Source organism: Nannospalax galili, unplaced genomic scaffold, assembly GCF_000622305.1.
Source record: "Nannospalax galili isolate Female #2095 unplaced genomic scaffold, S.galili_v1.0 scaffold72, whole genome shotgun sequence".
NCBI lineage: Eukaryota > Metazoa > Chordata > Mammalia > Rodentia > Spalacidae > Nannospalax > Nannospalax galili.
The window spans coordinates 5,106,349-5,128,516 of NW_008336933.1; the positions used below are offsets into that span (position 1 = coordinate 5,106,349).

General features: G+C 37.3%; 1 long non-coding RNA gene across 1 annotated transcript in view; it reads left to right on the forward strand.

The window, feature by feature from the left end:
- Positions 1 to 22,168, forward strand: part of LOC115070104 — a 29,765-nt gene that overhangs the window by 844 nt on the left and 6,753 nt on the right. The window contains exon 2 of the long non-coding RNA XR_003849301.1: positions 14,089 to 14,197. This is a non-coding gene — a long non-coding RNA (uncharacterized LOC115070104). The remainder of the gene's footprint in view (positions 1 to 14,088; positions 14,198 to 22,168) is intronic.

Here is a 22,168-nt window from a genome sequence, read left to right on the forward strand (position 1 = left end):
CAGTAGTAGAGTGCTTGCTTGGAATGCATGAAGCTGGGATTCCAGTCCTTGCACCTCAAAATAAATCAAAAGGAAGAATGGAAGCCAGAGAAATCATGACCGTTAAGTTTAGGTTACATTTCTAGTCCATGGACAGATTGGTAATTAACATTAGTTTATCCTCAACAAGGATGGGAGTTTTGAATAATGTTCCAAATAGCCAGTTGTTAGGATCTTTAGGCAAATTGGTACATTGCTGTTTGAAATTTAACCATAAGTTTAAAATTATTCTTTCATTACTTCCTTTGGTAATTGAAAGCCGAATAAGTAGAATTTTAAAATAGACTTTTTAAAAAATTTAAAAAAATTTTTTTAGAAGAAGCATTTCATTACAGCTTTAACATACTCAATAACAATTTCTAGAGCAAAGATACATCTCTTTCAAAAGTGGCTATAAAATTTTTAGGTTCACAGTTGAATTAATACAGTTATACAATATTGAACTCAGTATAAACCCTGTAAGACATAAAATTGAATGAGTTTTTAACCTTTAAAAGAGATCTCCGCTTCATTTTAATATACACTGTTTCTTACAGAAAGACTCATTGTTTTTGCTAATAACATTTTTTACTCAATTTTCAGGATAAACAGATGTTGATTTCAGAGTTGTCCATATTTATTTAATATTTCAGTTACTTCTTGTAATTGGAAAAAGAATCAATGTTGGCTTCGTTCAATTGGTGGTCTTATTCACTATTTCCTAATAAAAATAGACAGTGCACAACCTTTATTAAATACTAATCCATTGGCGTTAGATATGACAGGGTATGCTGGGGCTGGCTTTCCTCTTTTCCTGCTAGATTGCCTCATCAGCAACAGAAACGTTTCTGATGCTGACCAGAAAATCAGTTTTCAATCAAATTTGAGAATCGACTTTTGAGGGATTTGTTACAAGTCCCTCTGCAGCCAGCAGGTTTGGTTCACTGTTGAGAGCAGCTGCTTTGTTCTGTTTTGGGGACGTTCAGTTCTGGAATAAGGACGGCGATGTCAGTCATAGGAAAGCACATCTAGACCCTTCTGTGGTGCTTGTTCTTCCTTTACAACATGAGTCTGTAGACACAGAAAGTTACTTTCAGAAACCTTCTGTTATGGTAACTTTTGCTCTGCCATCTGTGAACTTTTCTAACGCTCTTCTATACAGAGATCTTTGCACAGCTATTTGTTTCTCCAACTTAGATTGTTTACAATGGCGATCAACAAGTTGGCTTAGGGAAAGCAATGGATCATGTAATTGAATCCAGAACAGTTATTCTGAAGATCCAGCAGGCTGGGGTGACTGGGTGCAGCCTCTACACTACTGATAGGAAAACTGCTTTGTTCTAAAGTGAGATGGAGAAGATTTTTCTTTGGATATTTTTTCCAAATCACTTTAGATATATTCTCAAAGTATACACCCAGAAATCAAAGATAAGGGAGGGGCTGCTAAAAGGTTTTCTTTGCTCATTTGCGATTCATTCTTCGCCTGTAATTCTTTTTTTCCATTGTGGGCTCTAATGGGAAATGGCTCTTCTCCCATGAAAGCATGAGCGGTCTGCGAACCGTGAAGACATAGAAAGACAAGACTATAACAGAAAAGCTTTAGGTTCAGGTATTGACTTTGCTGTGTAAAACAATGCAGATCCGATGCCTTCTTCTGACTTCCCTGGGCACTGCACGACATGGGTGCACTTACATTCAGGCAGTACACTCAGACACATTAAATAAATAGACAGATAGATAGATAGATAGATAGATAGATAGATAGATAGATACTGTACACAAAACTCTTGCCTGTGAACTTTTTGGTGGCCCTTCATACTCTTCACCATCCAAGGGGAGAATCCCTGGGTGGCTGTGGTGACCCATAATGCTTTGCTCTGGGACTCGGTTACTTCCTCCAGACATAATTTATTTGAGCCATGATTTCATTTCTTTGGAGGTCTGAGCCCAAGGGCCTCAAATAATTTTCATGCTTATAGTCCATGTTATTAAAACACCCAGGATAACCAGCAGATAAACACTGCACTGTCAATAAAACTTTACTGAGTGCCACTGACAACTTTGCTCCCTGTCTGCTTTTTCCAATAACTATATTTAACCTTTATTATTTAGACCTAGTATTGAAATGTAAAACATGCAAATAGTTAATAAGAGGCTTGTCATGTGTTCTTTTATTGGGTCTATTCTATAAGAATGAAATTTCACATTAAGCATGTCACAGGAGAGTTTGTTAAAAGCTCGCAGCCACCAATGTGCCGACAGTCATAACACACAGCTTGCATTTTCGTATCTCACTCTCCTCAGTTTAAACTTTTTAGCAATGGTCTGGCCTGAGACTAAGTGACTGCTAATCTGCATGCCCTTAGACAATGCCCAGAACATTTGAGAATGCCTTTCCCACTCCAACAAGCTGGCAGTTTTATTTAAACAAATTCCTCTCCCCCAATTCCCTACAGAGAAGCTATTGTGTCCTTTTGTTGATTGTGGTGAATATATTGCAGATTTCCAGTTACCTCCCAGTGGACCACCCACCACAGGAAGGGTTTGTGAGCCACAGGCCACTGCTCACTATCTGCCTCTTCCCTTCTGGAGCCTGGAGAGAGGCCTTTGTCTCAGCAGCTCCAAGGGCTCTGTCTGCGCTTTTTCCTGACATGGAGTAACCAATGAATTCTACCGGGCCACTTTGGAGCAAATATGTTGTCTAACAGGGTAATAATTAGGTGGTAAAAAGAAAACATCCCATTGTTCCTTCACATAGGAGGTTGACAGTTTCCAGACACGGAGATTTGTGATGTGAAATTGTAGCAAGGGGGCAAGAGCTTTGACATGGGAAAGAACAAAGCATGTTGGGACGGACAGGTCACAGTTCTCTAGGCACTGAGCATTTATGCTCAAAACCTTGAATTTGCCACTTGAGAAGTAAATTGCTTACATAGTAAAATATCTCCTGTAAAGGGAACAGCATTTAAAAATATTATCTGTATTACGAGGTTTGATAGAACTTTAAAAAAGTGAATTGTGATTTGAAAAGTAACACATTGTATTGTACAAGCAATGTAGACTTTGATTTCTTGACTCAAATTCTTTTCCTAGGTAACTGATTTACGAGGGTAATTCATGAAATGTTTTCTATGTTGTATTTTAATTCTGTCTTGGTACTTTCCCATCATAAATAAAGATAATTCTATAAATTTCACTAATCAAATGGTATTTGAATTGACACAAAAAGTAAGAAAATAAATCTATACATTATAGTTATCAGTCACCATAAATTATAAATATACTCTAATTTTGAAAAATAAACACCTTGTATGATTATAGAAATTGATAAAATAAAATATCAAAAATTAAAAGTTAAATTCACTCTGTTAGCTACATTGACCTATGGATAATTGTCCTAACAATCACCTTTTCATCAAAAAGAAGTGTATATAATTTTAAACTTTCAGCTCTTCATAGTAATGTAGTAAGAATTTGGGTTTTAAAAATGCTTTAGGGTGGGGCTGGAGAGATGGTTCAGTGGCTAAGAGCACTTCCCACTCTTCTGCAGGACCTGGGCTCCTTTCCCAAAACCTGTATGATAGCTAACAACTGTCTGTAACACCAGTACCAAAGGAATCGGGCTTTTTTTCTGAAATCCGGGTGCATGTGCACATGCAGACAAGGCATCATACACAAAAATAATCAATAATAAGTAATAAATAAATAATTAATAAATGCTTTAGGGCTAGTGAGACGGTACAGGTGCTTGCCACACTAACCTGGTGAGCTGAGCTCAGTCCCTGGAACAATTGTAAAGACGGAAGGAAAGGACAGACTTCACAAAGTTGTTCTCTGACCTCTAAATGCCTGCCATAAGCACACATCCCCAACACATACATCAGACAATAATAATAAATCGAAATCATAAAATTGCTTTAGTTGTTTTCCTACAGTATTTGGAATGCAACAAAATATTAGTGGTTTTATAGAATGAATAGAAAAGAATCATAATTAAAGATAAACATGAAATATTTCACCTAACATCAACCATTTTGGCTTTCTTTCATCCCTTCGAGAAACAATTTTATTACTTAATAATCATATAGCTTTGAATCATGCACCCACAATTAAGCAGAAAGTTCTGGATTGTTTGAATCAAGTTCTTTTAGCTGCTTATGCACTAGAATTAGTTATCACTTCCATGCCCAATAGCAGCAGAGTGATGTGCTATCAGCTTTCTGCCTGCTTCCTTGATTCTAAATTTTATTTTTATCACACAACACGTACACACACTACACACCACACACATCCAGCTCAACTAAGGCAGTCTATGCTTCTATCATCACTAGGGAACCCCTTTAAAGTAAATACTTTCTCAGTTTTCAATAGACACCAAAAATATAATGAACCTATGGTTGTATACACAAATCATAACTCTGAGGATGAACAAGATGTAACAAAGCAAACAGACTCTGCAGCCAGCAGCCCGAGGAAGAAACCAACAGACTCAAGTTCAGATGAACCTGACACATTGTCTTTTTCCCAAAGGTAACCATTGCCCTGAATTCTAAGCAAATGAATTGCTCTTCTCTGATTACTGAACAATATATAAGTCAAGTAATTCATTAAATACATATTAGAATATTTTGCCCAATATATTTTCTTGTTGCTCATAGCAATAAGAATTCCTTTGCCAAATTCTGTAGGGTCACATTGAATAAGTATGCAGTTGTTTATCTGTTCTTCTGAGTGGTTTTCACTTTGAACGACCAAAATAGTGCTAGCCTGCTAGCTTTTATAGCTGTCTCTTGGGTGTGCACATAAGGGCACTAAAACTGTGTTATTTTTAATGACATTAAAGAATACCACCAGCCAACTTTTTTTTAAATTTTTGTGCGAATTTAGACTTCTCTTTTAAGCTTATGACCATCCTTATACTGCTCAACACCCTCACCAGCATGGATATTTTCTAATTTCTCATTTTACCCAGTTTGATGTGGGAACAATGGATTGATTATACTGAGGTGTTTGTCATTTGTTTTAAGAAAACTCTTTTTGCGGTGTGTGTGTTTGATGGGTGTGTATGTGTGAGTGCAGGTGCACATGTGCCATGCTGTATATGTGAGGTCAGAGAACAGCCTGGACAAGCTCCCTGTTATCAGTCTGCTGTGTGCAGCAGGTTAGCTGGCTCATGAGTGGCTCATCCTGCTGTAGGAACTGGGATTGTAGACATGTGTTACCACAGTGAGCTTTATATGGGTTCTGGTGATTCAAACTTAAGTCCTCAAACTTTCATGGGAAATGCTTAACCCACTGAGCCGTCTCCCATGCCCTATACGGACTTGTTTTTTTCATTTTTCATTTCTTCATTAACAAAACTGAGGAATTAGCTGGTCACAGTGGTGCATGCATTTAATCCTGGCCCTAATGAGGAGGCAGGCAGATCTCTGTGAGATCAATGGCAGCCTGGTCTCTATATAGCAAGTCCCAGGACAACTGGGGCTAGAGGGGGACCCTGTCACAAAAACAAAACAAAACAAAACAAAACAAAAACAATGACAAAAGAGAACTTAAAATATATTTATTAAAAAGTTACAACTTTTAATGCAAAAAACCTGAATGTAAACTACTGTATGTAAAATACAATACATCGAATAGTTTATCCATTGTTCTATTTAATCAAGTATCTCTTTTCCTGTGACTTGTAGGAGTTTTTCATATAACCAGAGCAAGTCTTTATTAGATAGAGCAGTTCAAATGCACTGCCCCTCTCTGTAACTTGCTTTTAACTTACATCTGTTATCAAAGTTAGACCTATACTTTATTTGAAAATTTCTATTGTTCTTGGAGTGTGAGAAGGGTTAAAATTGATCATTTCCAGTAAGATTTCTAGTAGATTTAGAATTATTTACTGCAAAGATCATTTGGTTTCCTGTGTATTGCAGACCCATGATGGTGTGTGCGCGTGTCTGGTTCTGAGCCTTCTTCTGTTCCACTATCTAACTGCCCTGCAATGCCACTATATTTCTGTCACTGCAGCAGTCTGCTGTAGTTCACATTGCTCAAGTCTTTGGCATTGTTCTTATCCAAGAGTCAGTTATTCTTGATTCTTTTCATTTCTTTATAAATTTAGAATGAGCATATTATTTAATACCCACAGGTATACACACATCAAAGGCCCTAAAGTGCTATTTTCCTCTACTTATGTGAGTCTTTCAACATTATTTGAAGCATTTTATATAAATTTTCTTCATAGATTTTTCTATTCATAATATTTGATGCTTTCCGGAATTATCAATAAATGTACATATTTGTGCACGTGTGTGTGTGTGTGTGTGTGTGTGTGTGTGTGTGTGTGTATGCTGGGAATAAAATGCAGGACCTTGTGCATACTCTATGAGTGCTCCAGAACTGAACTACAACCCCAGTCCATTGACAGTAGATTTAAATTTTTGTTTTGCTAATAGTCCATGCTGAGTGTAAGGACAGCACTGGCTTTTCTGTCTTGACTATCTATTGTTTAATCTGGCTAAATTCACTCATAAAATGTGCCAGTCTATGTGTAGTTTGTGTGTGTACCGTGATGTATTTGTACCTTCTTAATCCTTACTTCAAAGTGGAATCTGCAGTAAAATGCAAATTGTGGTTAGTGGAGGGAATATCTCTGTCCTCTTTCTGAGCTTTGGTGGCACAGCTCAGCGCTTTCTGTTAGTGTGATGATCTCACACAGGCTTCTCCATGATAACAAATGATGAAAAATTGCTTTTTTAACCTCTATCTTGTAAGTTTTTCCCTTGAATGATGTTAAGTTCAATCAACTTTCTGTACTTTTGGGGGTGACTGTATGCATTCCCTTTTTCTCTTTTCCGTTAATGGAATAAATTGCAATAATTTTCTCATGTTAAGCCATATATCTCATTGAGAAAATAGGAAAAATCATCCATTATGCCTGGTGCAGTGTTGTTCTGATGTGTCTCTGTGCTGCCGTTCCTGGGTATCATCACTGGGAACTGTCTTTCCATTTGCTGTCCTATCACTTTGTTCAAGATGTGTGCGTAAATCAATATGAATCCCATAACATTACTTAAATATACAGAGATCAAATATTGATAGAAGTAGAGAAAAATCATAACTGTTGTGGGAGACTTTATCACAGTCTCATCATAATTGCCAACACTCTCAGATAAATAGAAGGGAAACCATAGAAAGTCTGAATACCACAAACAAACTCCATTTAAGAATATATCCAGAACACCCACCCAACAGGAAAATAAAGTCTGTGCTTGTCAATTACCTGGGTCTCATGAAGAATGAACACACCCAGTAAGATACCACAAGCTTTGCCATTTTTGAAGTGACTGAAATAATATTTGAATTTGTTTCCTGATCCCAGTGGAGGTGATCTAATATCAATAACCAACAACTTTAGAAAATTCTCATTGGTTTAGAAATGAAAGATTGTGTTTCTAAATAATCTGTATGTCAAAGAGTAAATTCCCAGAAAACAAGAAAACATTTGAACCAAAGATTTTATGAACAGTTTAATATTAATATATTTACAAATGTGGAAAAAGCTGAAAATTCTCTATTAAGGAGCAAGTTTTCAAAAGTAACAGAAAAAAGATAAATCTAAACTTTTCTGCAACTAAGGAACAAAAGATGTGATTAAAGGCTCTCCAGTAAAGCAGAATACTATCCCAGAGATCTCTAACAATTAATTTACAAAATACTGGAAAGCATTCCCTCTAAATGTATTTGATGAGGTTAGTAAAACATTGATATAAAAATTAAAAGAGTTGTGATAATAAAGAAAAATCACAAGCCAACCTCTGTCATGGTTTCCCTTCTATTTATCTGAGAGTGTTGGCAATTATGATGAGACTGTGATAAAGTCTCCCACAACAGTTATGATTTTTCTCTACTTCTATCAATATTTGATCTCTGTATATTTAAGTAATGTTATGGGATTCATATTGATTTACGCTAGTTAGGTTTTTTGATTTTTGTTTTTTTTTTTTTTTTTGTCTTGTTGAGACAGGATCTCCCTGTAGCCCCAGCTGTCCTGGAACTCACTATGTAGACCAGGCTGGCCTTGAACTCACAAAGATATGCCTGCCTCTGCCTCCCCAGTGCTGGGATTAAAGGTGTGCGCCACCACGCCCAGCCAATAAATTATTATTTGTATCTGAACTGTATCTCCTTTCTAGGAAAACTTATTTTAAATTCTACTTTGCATGCTGTTAGCATAACTACACCAACTATTTTTTATTAATATTCAGACATGTTTTTCAAAAAACTCTTTAAATCCATATATAATTTTCCATGTTAGTGTTTTTGAATAACTGATTGTGAAAGGTATTCTTAATTTCGATGCCCAGACATGTGTTGCTTAATAACAAAAATAGATTCTGAGATCACAGTCTTCAGATTGTGTCATTGTGCAAACATCACAGAGTGTACTTAAACACACAGTGATGACTACATCACCAGGTTATATAGTCTCCTAGGGGTGCTATTAAATGTGGAATCCATAGTTACACATAACATGATTTTATGGCTTGTGACTCCATTCAAAATGCTCCAGGATTGTGGACAGTTTTGTGTTTTCTATGTTTTAGTTCAAAATAAAATTTAAAAATTACAGCTGAGTAAATGTGGTGTCTTACATATTAATAAATATCAAGATAACCATGTTGAGTTACTAGCCAATAAAACTTCATAAGGCTGAATATGGAAGAAAAAGTTCTATGTTATTATTTGTGAGGTGGGAAGAATTGAAGAGAGAATTTAAATGGATATTATTCCCTAGGAGAAGAAATAAACAAACCCTGCAGAACCAAGTGAGGGAAAAAAAAGTTCAGGTAGGCAGAGATGATGACCACAGATGAAGGAATCAAGATCTGTTGCATCAAAGGGGTCATCTAACACGATCAGCCTCTTCTACAGAGGCTAAAATTAGTGTGAGAATGAACAAGCAGTTCAGACAAGGGCTTTTGATCTTCACGATGCAGTGCTGATGAGTTACTTGGCTGGGGACCGAGTTGCTATGCCAGGGAGCCCTTGTTCCTGTAGATAGACCTATGGATAGTTTTTATCTGACTCCCAATTTCCTGTTTTAGTCTTTTGGATATCTGTGACTGAATGGATACTGGCAAAAAACTTGCCTGAGGTCTCTGGAGTGTGTAAGACTCAGTAGATGCTGAGAGGATATAAGATAGAAGATACACTTGCAGTTATAAAGGACAGTGTTGAATGCTGGGCGTCCCCAAAACATATCACATTTCTGGTTCTGCTTCTGCTTTGATGCTGTCCTTGGGAGTGCGGTCGAAAGGTTCACTTGGTCCCATCACAGCAACACAATATTCATCTCACCTTATGGTATATATTTTGATTACTATGAAGTATGACCCAAGTACTTGTGTTATTCACAAAGGCTTTGGGTACTAAATGGAAACAATGTTTATGTATTTTAATGTCCAGTTCTACCATAAGCATCTTCACTTTCTTTTGTTCCTGTATCACTTTCCAAATTTGTTAGGTTTTCTGATAGTTTAGTTGGTCATATGTATATATAATTAAGCTTTGAAGTCTAATTCTTCCTCTATATTATTTTATTAGTAAATAGCAGGTCCATGGAGGAGGGTAAATGATCCCATCCATAGCACACTCCTGTGAACTTGGTGTTAAAGATGAGTAATCTAATTTATAGGGTTTCAGTACCTTGAGGACATGTCCTCAGTGGAAAGGTGATTAAGCTGATATCCAGACAGATTTCTTTATCTGCAAAATCTCACTTCTCTTTCTGCATAGTACTGTCTCCCTGTGTTGCAGACCAGATGTGCTTCAGCGTGTTTGTCTAGGCCATGAGCTACCTTTGCCTTTCTAAGAAACACCTTTGTTATATAGACACTGGCCAGTGGCAGCTCTGTGTTTTTATACTACTCCTTATCTATGGTGATTGGAGAAAAAAAAAGTTGATCAATCCACCCCTCCACCACCACCACCAGCACTGGGCCTGGATTGCTTTGTGTCTTAAGAGTATTTCATCTGTGAAGAGTTGACATTGACAGGTGGAAACTGTCACATGATCGGTACAGTGACAGCAGAAATCTAAATAACATTTGCCACACTTACTTTGGTTTCCATGTGTTTTATACCTGGTTGTAATTCTAAAGTAGAATCTACCATTCTGTGAGCTAATTTGTAATGATTTCTTTTGCCATCAGCTTGGTACTTAAGTCTCCTTTGCTATAGTGTTGCCTTCCAGGCATTCTGCAGTTTTTACCTGTGCAGTATAAAAGTTCATATCCAGAATATATAAATAACTTCTCTAAGTCAGTAAGGAAGAGGTGTAACTGTAGGATATGGGCAAAAGTCGTGTTCGGGATAATGGCAAGATGCCTGTACTCACTTTGTAAAAAATATACTTGAACTTATAGTTTGTGTATATTGCTTTCTGTGTTATGTGAAAAGACTAAACAAATCCATCATTCCCTCTTGTATCAACTAAAATATTATAAAACGGTGTGAAAATATATGACCCACTTTACTTTTAAAAGGTGTCATAAAATTAGTAAGTCTACTTTGGTAAAACTTGGATCTTCATATACTAAACACTGACGAAAATTAATTTAGGAGAGACATAGATCTCTATTTCATGTTCTACTGCTTCTTTAATTAACTTTTCAGTTGGCTTCAAAGGTAATGGGCTTTATTATGGCACCTTGTCCATATACAACATCGTGGTTTGTTTTCATTTGCACGCTGCTCTCCTCCCCATCCTCCTCCCACTCTTGCTGTTCCTCATCTTCATCCCAAGAAGTCCTTGTGCTTTCATCACATTCCATTGCCTCTCCCACTCCCCCATCCCTCCATGTCCAACTACTGACATTGTGATGTGATGTGATGCCATCTACAGAGATCATCCTCGTGAACTTCATAATTGAGATATAGAAAAAGGTCAAAAAGTATCTTACAATGTTCTAAGAAAGTTTTCAAGTTTATGCTGGGCTGTCTTCATAGCTGTTCTTGGTTGTATTTGGCTGATGGCCTGTGGGTTAGATATGCCTGCAAGTTTAGATCTCTTCTATCCTTTCATCATCTGCAGTCTACATTCATGTCCTGAATATGTGGATATATGTGAGTGTGAGTCCATGTGTGTGCATAAATTTAAATATAGATGCCACATATGATGGAAAACTTGACACTTCCCTTTCTGAGTGGCTTATTTCACTTAGCATAACGAGTTACTATGCAATTCAGAACTGTGGTAGAGAGTCTCCTTCTGTAGTGACTGTCCGATGATTCACAGACTGGTATTCAAGCATTTTTAGTATCTTTAGGGGGTGGGTGGGAACTATGACTTGCAAGAGAACATGGCAAAGGTTATTCAAGGTCCCTTGATCATGTCACATGTCATAATTATGCTTCAGTCTTAAAAATTCACACTGAATTTTCTCTTTTGTTCGCTTTGGTCTTATTTTCCTTTAAAAATTAGTATAAAGTAATTGTGTGAAATAATGATCTTCCTGGTGACATTTCATACATGTGTGTGACATGCTTTGGTCATGCTCACCCTCTCGTTACCCTTTTTTCTCTCCCTGCTCTCCTTCCTGCCTCCTAACAGCTCCCCTTTACTGTCATGTCATTTGTTTTCTAGATCGCATATCTGCAAAAAAAGCATGTGATAGCTGTGGTTCTGAGTTGGGCCTTGCTGATCTGGAGACATGAATGACTATGTTGGAAGGCTGCCATGATGGGAATGGGGCAGCCTCTAAGAGCTGAGGATGTATTCAGCCAATCCTGCATCAAGAATGCCACCCAAAGTTCTCAATAGTGATACAATAGTTACTCCTGATGTGCTGGCATAAATATCGAGGAATTCATAGCCCTTAGGTCAGGAGAAGAACCTGAACTTTATTATCTTTCAGCCCTGAATATGAGCAAGCCACAGCTTCCATACTGTGGTCCTGAAGACAAAATTTCTTTCCTATAACCGCACCTTTGTCTACTGCATACAAATCATGAGGACATTAAACAGAGCCCTGAGGAGGAATATTCCAGGGTATTTCTGGGGCTGATGAACCCTTAGTTTTAGACAGCTGGGCACATTCACCTTACACTCTACCCTTATATGGAAGCGCACTATCCTTTCCCATGCAGAGACCCTCAGATTTGATCTTTAATAAATTTCCATTCCCTTTCCTATTTGAGGTTTGTTTGAGGTAATTATTCTGATGTTTTATGAGTATTAAAATTCATGTTTATTATATTTTTTTCCTGTTGTGTTTACCATCTCCATAAGCATCACTGTGCTGAATTGCTCACAATTTCCTTCATGAACCTGCTTGAGACTTCGTATTCCACAGAACATGTCTATAACTTGGATATTACTGAATTCTATGAAGAATGTTCATTGAATCACCCTTGAGCAGGCAAAGGGTGAGGAGGTCATCACCCATAGCCCATCAATGCCACCATTATCTGTATTTCTAATTCTTTTTCTAATACGTTTAACATGATCTCAATTTTTATTGAAATTTGCTACTTTCAGACAATATAATTTGATGGTATTTAGATCTCTTCCCCATCCACACCTCTGCTTACCACCCCTCAATCATTTTAATGTATTCTATTGTATGCATAATATGACCTACAGAGTCTAATTTGTGTCTCCAAATGCCCTTCAGTGGGTCCATCAACTGGAACCTGGTTAACCCATCAAGATTCTCATCCTTATAAGAGACTGACTTTCTCCCTTCCAGCGGCCATCAGTTGCCAAAAGTTCCCTAGGTTGGGTTAGCGTTTCTTACCCACTTCCCCAGGACTATGCTGGGAGTATGTCTCGTTTGAGTTTGCATGGGATTTTTGTATGATGCCAGCATTGATGTGAGTTCATATGAGTAACTGACCCATTATCTGGAGAACACTGTTTCCTTGTGCTCATCCACTGTATCTGGCTCTTACAATCTCTCTGCCCCCTCTTCCACAATAATCCCTGAACCCTGGGAGGCAGAAGTTTGATATAGATGTCCTATTCAGGGATAAGGATGCTGCAGTCTCTTATTCTCTGCACATTGACCAATTATGGATTTCTGTGATAATCACCATCTACTGCATAAGGAAAATTCTCTGGTGAAAGTTAAAGATATACATTAATCCATAGATCATAAGTCATTAGGACTCAGTTTAATACTATAATTAGAAAGGAGTGATTTGAAGGGGGAAATGGGAACATTAAAGTAGGAAGGATAAAATGGGGTGGGGATTTGGAGGGCAGGGCAGAGGAGGGAGTATGGGGAGGGATAAGTAACCCTGAAGGCCTTCAGAAGAAGCCATATGGAAACCCACTATTACAGAAATCTACCAAAGTGAATACATATATTATCAAAAGACATTAAACGGAGTTATAACAGGAAGACATTGCCCCCTCTAGACATCATAGGCTAACAAAATAAAACCTCACTGCCAGGAATAGAGTCCCCTCTAGAAACTGTTGACTGGGGGTCTTGTAGACCTTCAAGCAATACTGGCCATTGTCCCTGCTCTTCATGACCTACTGGAACTTGATGATAAGACCCGATTGCTGAAAATACTACATACATGCGCTGTAGAGCAAACAAGAAGAAATCGAACTGGTGCTGACTTCAGAGCCTCATTGCTCTGGCTAGCTGTCATAGTACTGGAAAGTGCTATGCATGCTACCGGAAGGACAAAACAATCATCAATTCTACACAGCTGTGAATTCTGTGAATTGCCATAACAAGTGTCCTGGCAAGATATGCCCATCAGTCCAACAGCTGCATGTATATTTTGCGTATTATGAGAGTGACCAACCACTCTCTAACTGGACTTAAGGTCTACTTCATAGGATTGAGTCCATACCTGACACTGATATCAGACTTAGGAACCTGATATTAGACAGGTCATAGAGCGTAAGGGAGAGTCTAACACCAGATCTGTTTAAATATGCACAAGTCTAACAGCAAATAACTCTATATTCTCCTTTGGTTGAGGATTTCCCTCTACCTCTTCATATATTTTGCTCATTTTACCATTAAACTTTTTTTTTTTCTGGTTGATTTACAGGAGTCCTTTGTATGGTCCAGCTATTGTGAAAAGAACAGTAACAAACATGATTGTACAAGTATCTCTGGAGTAGGATGAGTCCTTTGGATATATGCCAAGGAGTGGAATGGTAGGTTCATTTTTCATTTTTTAAGAGTTCTCCACACTGCTTTCCATAGTGGTTGCAAGAGTTTGTAATCCCACCAGAATTTAGTATCATTTTCTCTCTTGATCTTAGCCATATATTCTCCAGGCTTCCATAGAAAAATGAGAAACATTAAGAACTATCTTAGGAACAACATCATTTTTTTTTTGAGACAGGGTCTCCCTGAAACCCTGGCTTGCTTGGAACTTGCTATGTAGACCAGGCTGACCTCAAACTCACAAAGATCCACCTGTCTCAGCCTCCCAAGTACAGGGATTAAAGGCATGCGCCACCACACCCAGCTCTATAACATCATATTCTTAAAGTTGTACAACTACCAGTCTTTCCACAATGGTACTCTTCAAATTTAATTCTGAAGGGTGATATAATTACATTGATCATACTAGATACTGATCTGAGAATGACCCTGTGTCTGCTTCTGGGTCAATGCTCTATCTAGTATTTCCACTAACCGTAGTCCCAAGAACAAGGCTGACAACTTTATAGAAGTCTATGATTTCCTGGGAATTTAGAGAGTGAAATTAATTTGACTGCTGTTCACACAGGTAATGTAGGGAGGAGGGTACTAAAATTCAAGCCTGGGTCAACCTGAGACTGGTGTCCAGTGACTACACTTACAGAATTCTGACCTTGTGAGGCTACAGCAGATAGTGGAACATTTATTTCAGGACTATTGTTCAGGTCAATCCTAATTAATTAAAACAAACTAGTACTTGAACCTACAAAGATAAATTTAAAGCAAGACTAAAAGGGGCCGACCAAGATCATGTGGGTTAGGCACAAGATGCTACTTTCTTTGATTGGTGGAATAATTTAATCCTTACTTAAAAATCATCCTGGAGGGAGGGGAAAGATGACTGTCCACTTAAGAGTGGGGGGTTTGATACCCAACTTTGAACTCTGCAGGTACCTGCACTCACATGCACAAACCCCCTTCACACACATATACATAATCAAAAATAAAAGTAAATCTTTAAAAATATTACCCTGGGGTCTTCTGAAATACTTCTTTTCAATTCACTTTTCTCATTTGCACCAAAACAGAAGAAACTTCCAATTGTTGAGAGAAGTCATGGGCCTTTCTGTGTGTTGGTGACTTTTATGTCCAATATTTGGGAGTCAAAATTAATCAAGGAGCTTTCTGGAAAGAGAAGCTATTTTATTATTTTGAAAATAATTTTTGTATTATTTTTATTTTATGTGTATGAGTATATTGCCTGCATATGAATAAGTGCTCCCATGCCATGCAATGACTGCAGACATCAGAAGAGGGCGTGGGGTTCCCCTGGAACTGAAGTTATTCATGTTTGTTAGCCACCATTGGGTGCTGAGAATCAAACCTGGGTCCTCTACAAGGGCAGCCAGTGCTCTTAACCGCTGAGCCATCTCTCCAGCCCGAAAAGCTATACTTAAATTTACCTTTTCAGAAGGATCAAAATTTAAGAAGCAAGGCCTTTAATCATGTATTTCTTAGTAACTCAAACTATATAAGAAAATCTTCACAGAATAGAATGAGTAGTGCTTTAAATAATAAATAACAATCATTTGGAATCATAAAATGTCTGTTTAGATCATAGATTGTTGCAGAGAAACCTTGAATGTTTTTTAAAAAATGTTATTTGTTGTTATTTTGGTGTGTGTGTGTGTGTGTGTGTGTGTGTATGTGTGTGTGTGTATGTATACATAAGTGTGAAAGTCAGAGGACAACTTTCTCATCAGTTTTCTTCTTCCAGTATGGGTTCAAGGAATGAAACTCAGGTCAACAGGTTTCTGCCTGTATGCATTTAGACATCTTGCCATCCTGAAACCTTGACTACTTAAAAAATATATATATATTTTGTTTGTGTGTCTGTTTTGTGTGCATGTGTGTAAGTGCACCCATGTCATGCAATGACCGTGGAGGCCGGAAGAGACTAGATACCCTCAGACCGGAGTTATGGGCAGTTGCTAGCCACCATGTGGGAGCTGGGAACTGAACCCAGGTCCTCTGCAAGAGGAGCAGGTGCTCTTAATCACTGAGACATCTCTCCAGACCCAGTCTTGAATACCTTTAAGAGATACACTCCAGTGTATTGTCTTTGTTTCCATGGTGCCTCTAATTCTTGGATAAAGAAAATGTTACAATTTTCACTTTGGGTTGTACATTTTGGATACTGGAATAAATGAATATTTAACTAAATTTAATGTGTAGAAGAAAATATATATGACTTTGGTCTATGTTTAAATCCTAACAAAGTTTCTAAACTGCTATATGACATTAGGTATAGGAAAGCCTCTCTGAGCCTCAGTTTTTCCCTTTGTAAAACAATAAAGTTCTTTTTGTGATATTTATATATGAAGCAGCTTCGATAAAACAACAGCCAAATTTACCAACAAGATTTGAAAAAGAAAACTTTAAAGTCTTAACAACTGGAAGACTGCAAAAAAAAATTAATAGAAAATCACTTTTGTGGCCATGTTCAAGGTCAACAGTTCTTTGTTACTAAATTCATAACTTTGTCTGGTACTGAGGATTGACTCTAGGGGAAATTTTCAAGTTAGCCAAATGCTCTACCATTGAGCTATATCTTCACACCGCCCCCTCAATTTTATTTTTTTTAACTTCTATTGATCCTATAGTTGCCATTCAATACATAGCATGTCCTAGGAAATGCTTTACATATTCAGAACAAAGTATTTGCAAAATATGTATACTGTTATTATTGATTATTTTATAGATCTTGTCATTTCATGATTATCTTCTAAGTAAAGAATCATAATTCAAAAAGACATTATTTACACGTGATAAAATTTGAATAGTAATGATGCCTTATGAATTGAATATTTATCAATAGCAAAACTACCTACATATGACTTTGGGGTCAGTATTGGTAATTGTCACAACTTTTATATGCACGACCATTTATAAGTCACACAAAATGGTTTCTCCATATTTGAAATGCTTCATTTTCCAGTGCTTACAATTCTACTCGGTAGAATGGTTTCAGTTAGGAAAAGCAGAATCTATCAGAAGCACACAATTTTTCTGCATTACAGAGCTGTCTTAAAGTTTCTCTTTGGAGGCCCTTGGGATTCAGCCCCCACTCATCCCCAGATAAGTCACAGAATCACTCTGGGATCAGTCTCTTCCATCTGGTCATGTTGATGCTATGACCTAGAAGGGTTTCATCAGGCCTAAAATAGCCCATGATGACACATGACAGGATGTTCTCAAAGAGTTAATCTTTCTATTTAACCTCTGACTTCAATATTACAATTACAAATGGCAATTCCTTAACCAGTACCCTGGCTACATTAGTGTTTATTTCATAATTATTGCATAAAAATCTAGAAGTCTGTATTTGAATTTTATGTATTTTCTGTGTGTCTCTTTGTAAGCAAAAAGTTATAAAAGCATGCTATAATTGAATCAATAAATCAATCAATGTTTATTTAAGTAAATTTCCTTATAATAACATATATTTTATATGATTATTTTTTAAGTGTTTAACAGTCAAAACTAGGACCCTGAGAATGTAAGAATTCAATTATGTTTTTCTCCCCATGTGAGATAGTAGACACTGCAAATAATTGTTTTTAATAACTGTGTTTTTCTTTTGACACCTTTTGTTGTTAGTGCCATTTTCTCTAAATTTGATTGCAAAACATTGCTTTGCTAGAAACTAAGAACTAATCAGAGAGATTTCCAGTGAGTTTCATTATCTTTAGAATTATTCTGTTTACTATTGTTCAAAGGGAAGAACCTTTCTGCTAATCTGACTTCTCTGCTATTGATCACTTAGTTTTTGAAGGGTGTTCGTTTTCTACTTACACAGAGAAGTCCTCTGTGTTTGAAACGGGAAGACCAAAATTTTCTTCACCACTTTTAATTAGGGAGCAGCTTAGACCACGTCCAAACTGTGATCTTTAGTTGATCTGTTCCACTTGGCTGTAGTTATAAATCTCTTTGGAGTGCCACAGAAGAATAAAACAAATCCTTATTACCTAATAGTAATCCCTCTTACACCCCAGTCACCCAGAGCTTCTGGACTTTGACCACCTGGCCAGCTTTAGTCAAGAAGTGAGTTTTTCATCGTACTTACTAAGAAACGGGGAGACCATGGGACAGTGTCCTTATAAGCGGTTTTGTTTTACAAACAGGACAGAGTACGGTTGTTTGAGAAATCACATGTATAATATTTGAATTTTTCATAGCCTTTGCTAAGACCAATGGATTATCAGATTTTTCTGTGCTCTCCCTTCCTTTTCCAGTCCCCATCCACCTCCCGACTCCTTCTGACTTTTGTTTGCAGTCAACATTAAGCTCATTGATTGCGAGGGTGGCACTGAAGTGACCTAATGATGGGTCAGTCTTAATGAGAAAAGCGGCTGCCTGTGATGTGGCCTGGCTCAGGGCACCCCCCACCGTGTGCCTGTATGTCAGACTTAGTCTCCTTTAAGAGACTAAAGCGTGGAAAATCAACAGAAAACCAGCCGGTGCCTCCCCACAGAATGGACCATGTGCATGGCTATTTAGCCCTGCAAAAGAGAGCTCATTTGCACATAAGGAGTCCTTCAGAAAAGAATGGGGCCTTGGCAAATTTATAGACTCCCCTGAAAGAAAGTGATTACAGATCATTATCCAATTGAGGCAGATTGATGGGCTGGGGTCAAAGTAATATTGCAGATCTCACCAAGGGGACAATGGCGGCTTGTCACAGGGAAAGAAAGGAAAGGGAAACTGCCACACAGAGAGGCAAGGCTTAGCTTTACAGACTATGCTGAAAGGGCTTGGGTGTGTATGCTGTTACTTTCCCGAGCATCATGTTTTATTTTATGTCACAAAGAATGTGCCGTCGAGATCAAATTGGGCATTCAAAATATAACCCAAGTAAGAAGCACGCAAATGTATCTGTGGTTCGCCCCTCCTTACTTTTTAATGCTAATAAGAAATAAGGCAACATAGATGGTTCAACTAAAATTTCCTTTTTTTAAAAAAAAAAATTATTCTCTCTCTCTCTCTCTCTCTCTCTCTCTCTCTCTCTCAAGTATAATATAAAATAAACACAGCAGCGACTGAAAGAGTCTTAATACTTTCAAATACCGTATCTTTCAGCCGATATTCAGGGGGTAAATAGATTTGACTTGGAAACTCCACAACATCTGGTCAAAACTGCTGACCTGAAATTGAAGTGGGAATAACTATGTTGTGCCTACTGCTTCCGTCCTATTGATCCCTGAGTTTTTAAAAGTGCTTTCGATTCCTGTGTTCTATAAAACACAGCACAAGAGGGGAAAAAACAACTAAAATTCTTTTTTTAAAAAAAAAAATTATTCTCTCTCTCTCTCTCTCTCTCTCTCTCTCTCTCTCTCTCTCTGATGCTACTTAAAAAGTATAATATAAAATAAACACAGCAGCGACTGAAAGAGTCTTAATACTTTCAAATACCGTATCTTTCAGCCGATATTCAGGGGGTAAATAGATTTGACTTGGAAACTCCACAACATCTGGTCAAAACTGCTGACCTGAAATTGAAGTGGGAATAACTATGTTGTGCCTACTGCTTCCGTCCTATTGATCCCTGAGTTTTTAAAAGTGCTTTCGATTCCTGTGTTCTATAAAACACAGCACAAGAGGGGAAAAAAGAGCAACTAGTGTTGCCTTTGCTTTTACAATGGGTTCATGGTACCTAGAGATTTAAAAGTTTCAAGCAAAGGTTTATTCAAAGGAGACCTGATTTTTGTCTCTTTTGTTTGGGTCAAGAGTATATGAGCAAGTAAAAAAGAACGAATTTATAGGTTGAACATATTTTATCAGGAAGAAGTATGATCAAGCTTTTTCAGAAGATCATTTTGTTTGTGCTGTGTTCTATAAAATCGATTCCTGTGTTCTATAAAACATAGCACAAGATCATTTTGTTTCTCCAATATATAGCTATCTAAAATTTAACAGTATCTATATATAATTATAAAATATAATGTAAATACATTTGCATACACACATATATTTAATGTATGTATTATATACATACATAAAATAAGAACGTTCAGACTAGGAATGTGGGCCTTTTAGCATTTGCTTTCATGACAAAATCATGGAGTTTTATATTCCCTCACCCATATCACTCGTTATTAAGATAAACAGGCTCAGATTTAGTGAAGAGTTCCATTGTTGTTTATTTATAGTTTATAGGTGTATTTGGCTTATTTACCTTCCGCATCAGATATCATTGATGGATTTCATATTCTTGTGAGATGTCAAAGAAATTTTCCAATAAAGAGTCCTTCCTTAGGACTGCTCGATTTTTTGTTTCCCTGATCACAGGGTCTTTTCTGTTCCTAATGAGTTCTTAATGAGCTGTCAATTGCTTATGCAAATAGAGAAAGAAACAGACACCGAGGAGATGACAGATATTCAGTTAGAATGTGACCTGCCTAACCTCCCAAAGTTATTAAAAATGTAAATTGCCCCAACTTAATAATTGCCCTTGACCATCTTTTTTCTTCCCTGCTTTAGGTATTCAATTTGAAAGGATCTGAAACATCATCCTATAACTTAAAAAAGAACACTAGTTTGAATGTCCTGGACTGACTCCAGATGAAGAGAAAAATCAGAATGAGATTTTTTTTTTTAAATCTCATTTGCAACTTATGGTCTCAAAGATCCTAAGTATAGTCAGCCCTCTGTGTCTATTAATTCTGTATGTGATTTATCCCATTACAGATAGAAGGTAATTTTTTTTAAATGTAGTGAACATGTACAGACTTTATTTTCTCATCCTTATAAAACAATACAATAGAACCACTATTTGTGTAAGGTTTACATTGAATCTGGGCTGTAAGTCATCTAGACATGATTAAAGTATCTGGGGATGTGTGTATAGGTTTTATGCACATGCCATTCAGATTTGAAGGAACATGAGCAGTCACAGATTTTGGTAACTTTCGGGATCCTAGAAAGAATACTGAGTGATGACTGGATGCCAAATTCATAACAATAGTAATCTCTTGGGAAAGGAATAGAAATAAAACTGGTAAGTAGCACTTTTCACATATATGAAATGGTTTTAGAATATTTTTTAATATTTTATTTTTTATTTTTATTTTATGTTTTTGAGTACATTGTCTGCATGTCAGTAAGTGCAATGCCTGTGGAGGACAGAAGAAGCCATCGGATCCCCTGGAACTGGAGTTACAGACAGTTGCTAGCTGCCATGTGGGTGCTGGGATTTGAACCCGGGTCTTCTGCAAGAACAACCAGTGCTCTTAACCACTGAGCCATCACTCCAGCCCAGCATATATGAAATTGTATGTGTAGATTATATGTATATCATACATGCTATGTATGTTAAAATACTTCAGTAAATTAAGAAAGTATTAGGGATAAAATTGAACCTAGACTCTCTTGTGTGTGAGGCAAGCACTCTACCAGTACTGAGCTACAATCCCAGCCATAACTTGTCAGAATTCTAAATAATTCTAAGCTCTAGAACCTCAATACAGAGAGAACTGGTTGGTGCTGATCTGCACTGATACTGGACAGTGCCAGTGATGCTTTGAGATCTTCCTGTCTCCTATAGAACAAGCTGACTATAGTCAGTGACTATAAGCACATCCTGTATCAAAAGACTTACCTGAGAGGTGTGGAGTTATTTTTTTACCTTGATAAAGAGTCTGCTGGCCTTATCACATGATGTACTTCATCGCAATCTGGACTCAAAGGTTTCAACTGATTGGCCACTGGGTGTGATAAACCCAGAAGATGGGCTCTTTCCAGAAGTGCCAGATGGCTGAATTTGTTGATGGACAAATTTTTTTTAAAGTTTCTAACAAAAGAAAGGTTCCGAGATAGGGAAAGAGCTAAGAGAGATGGTCAGTAGGAGGTCAAGAAACCAAACTAATCCCCTTCCTCCTTTATCTGGGATTGATCCTGCCTTGCAGCTAAAACTGCATGTT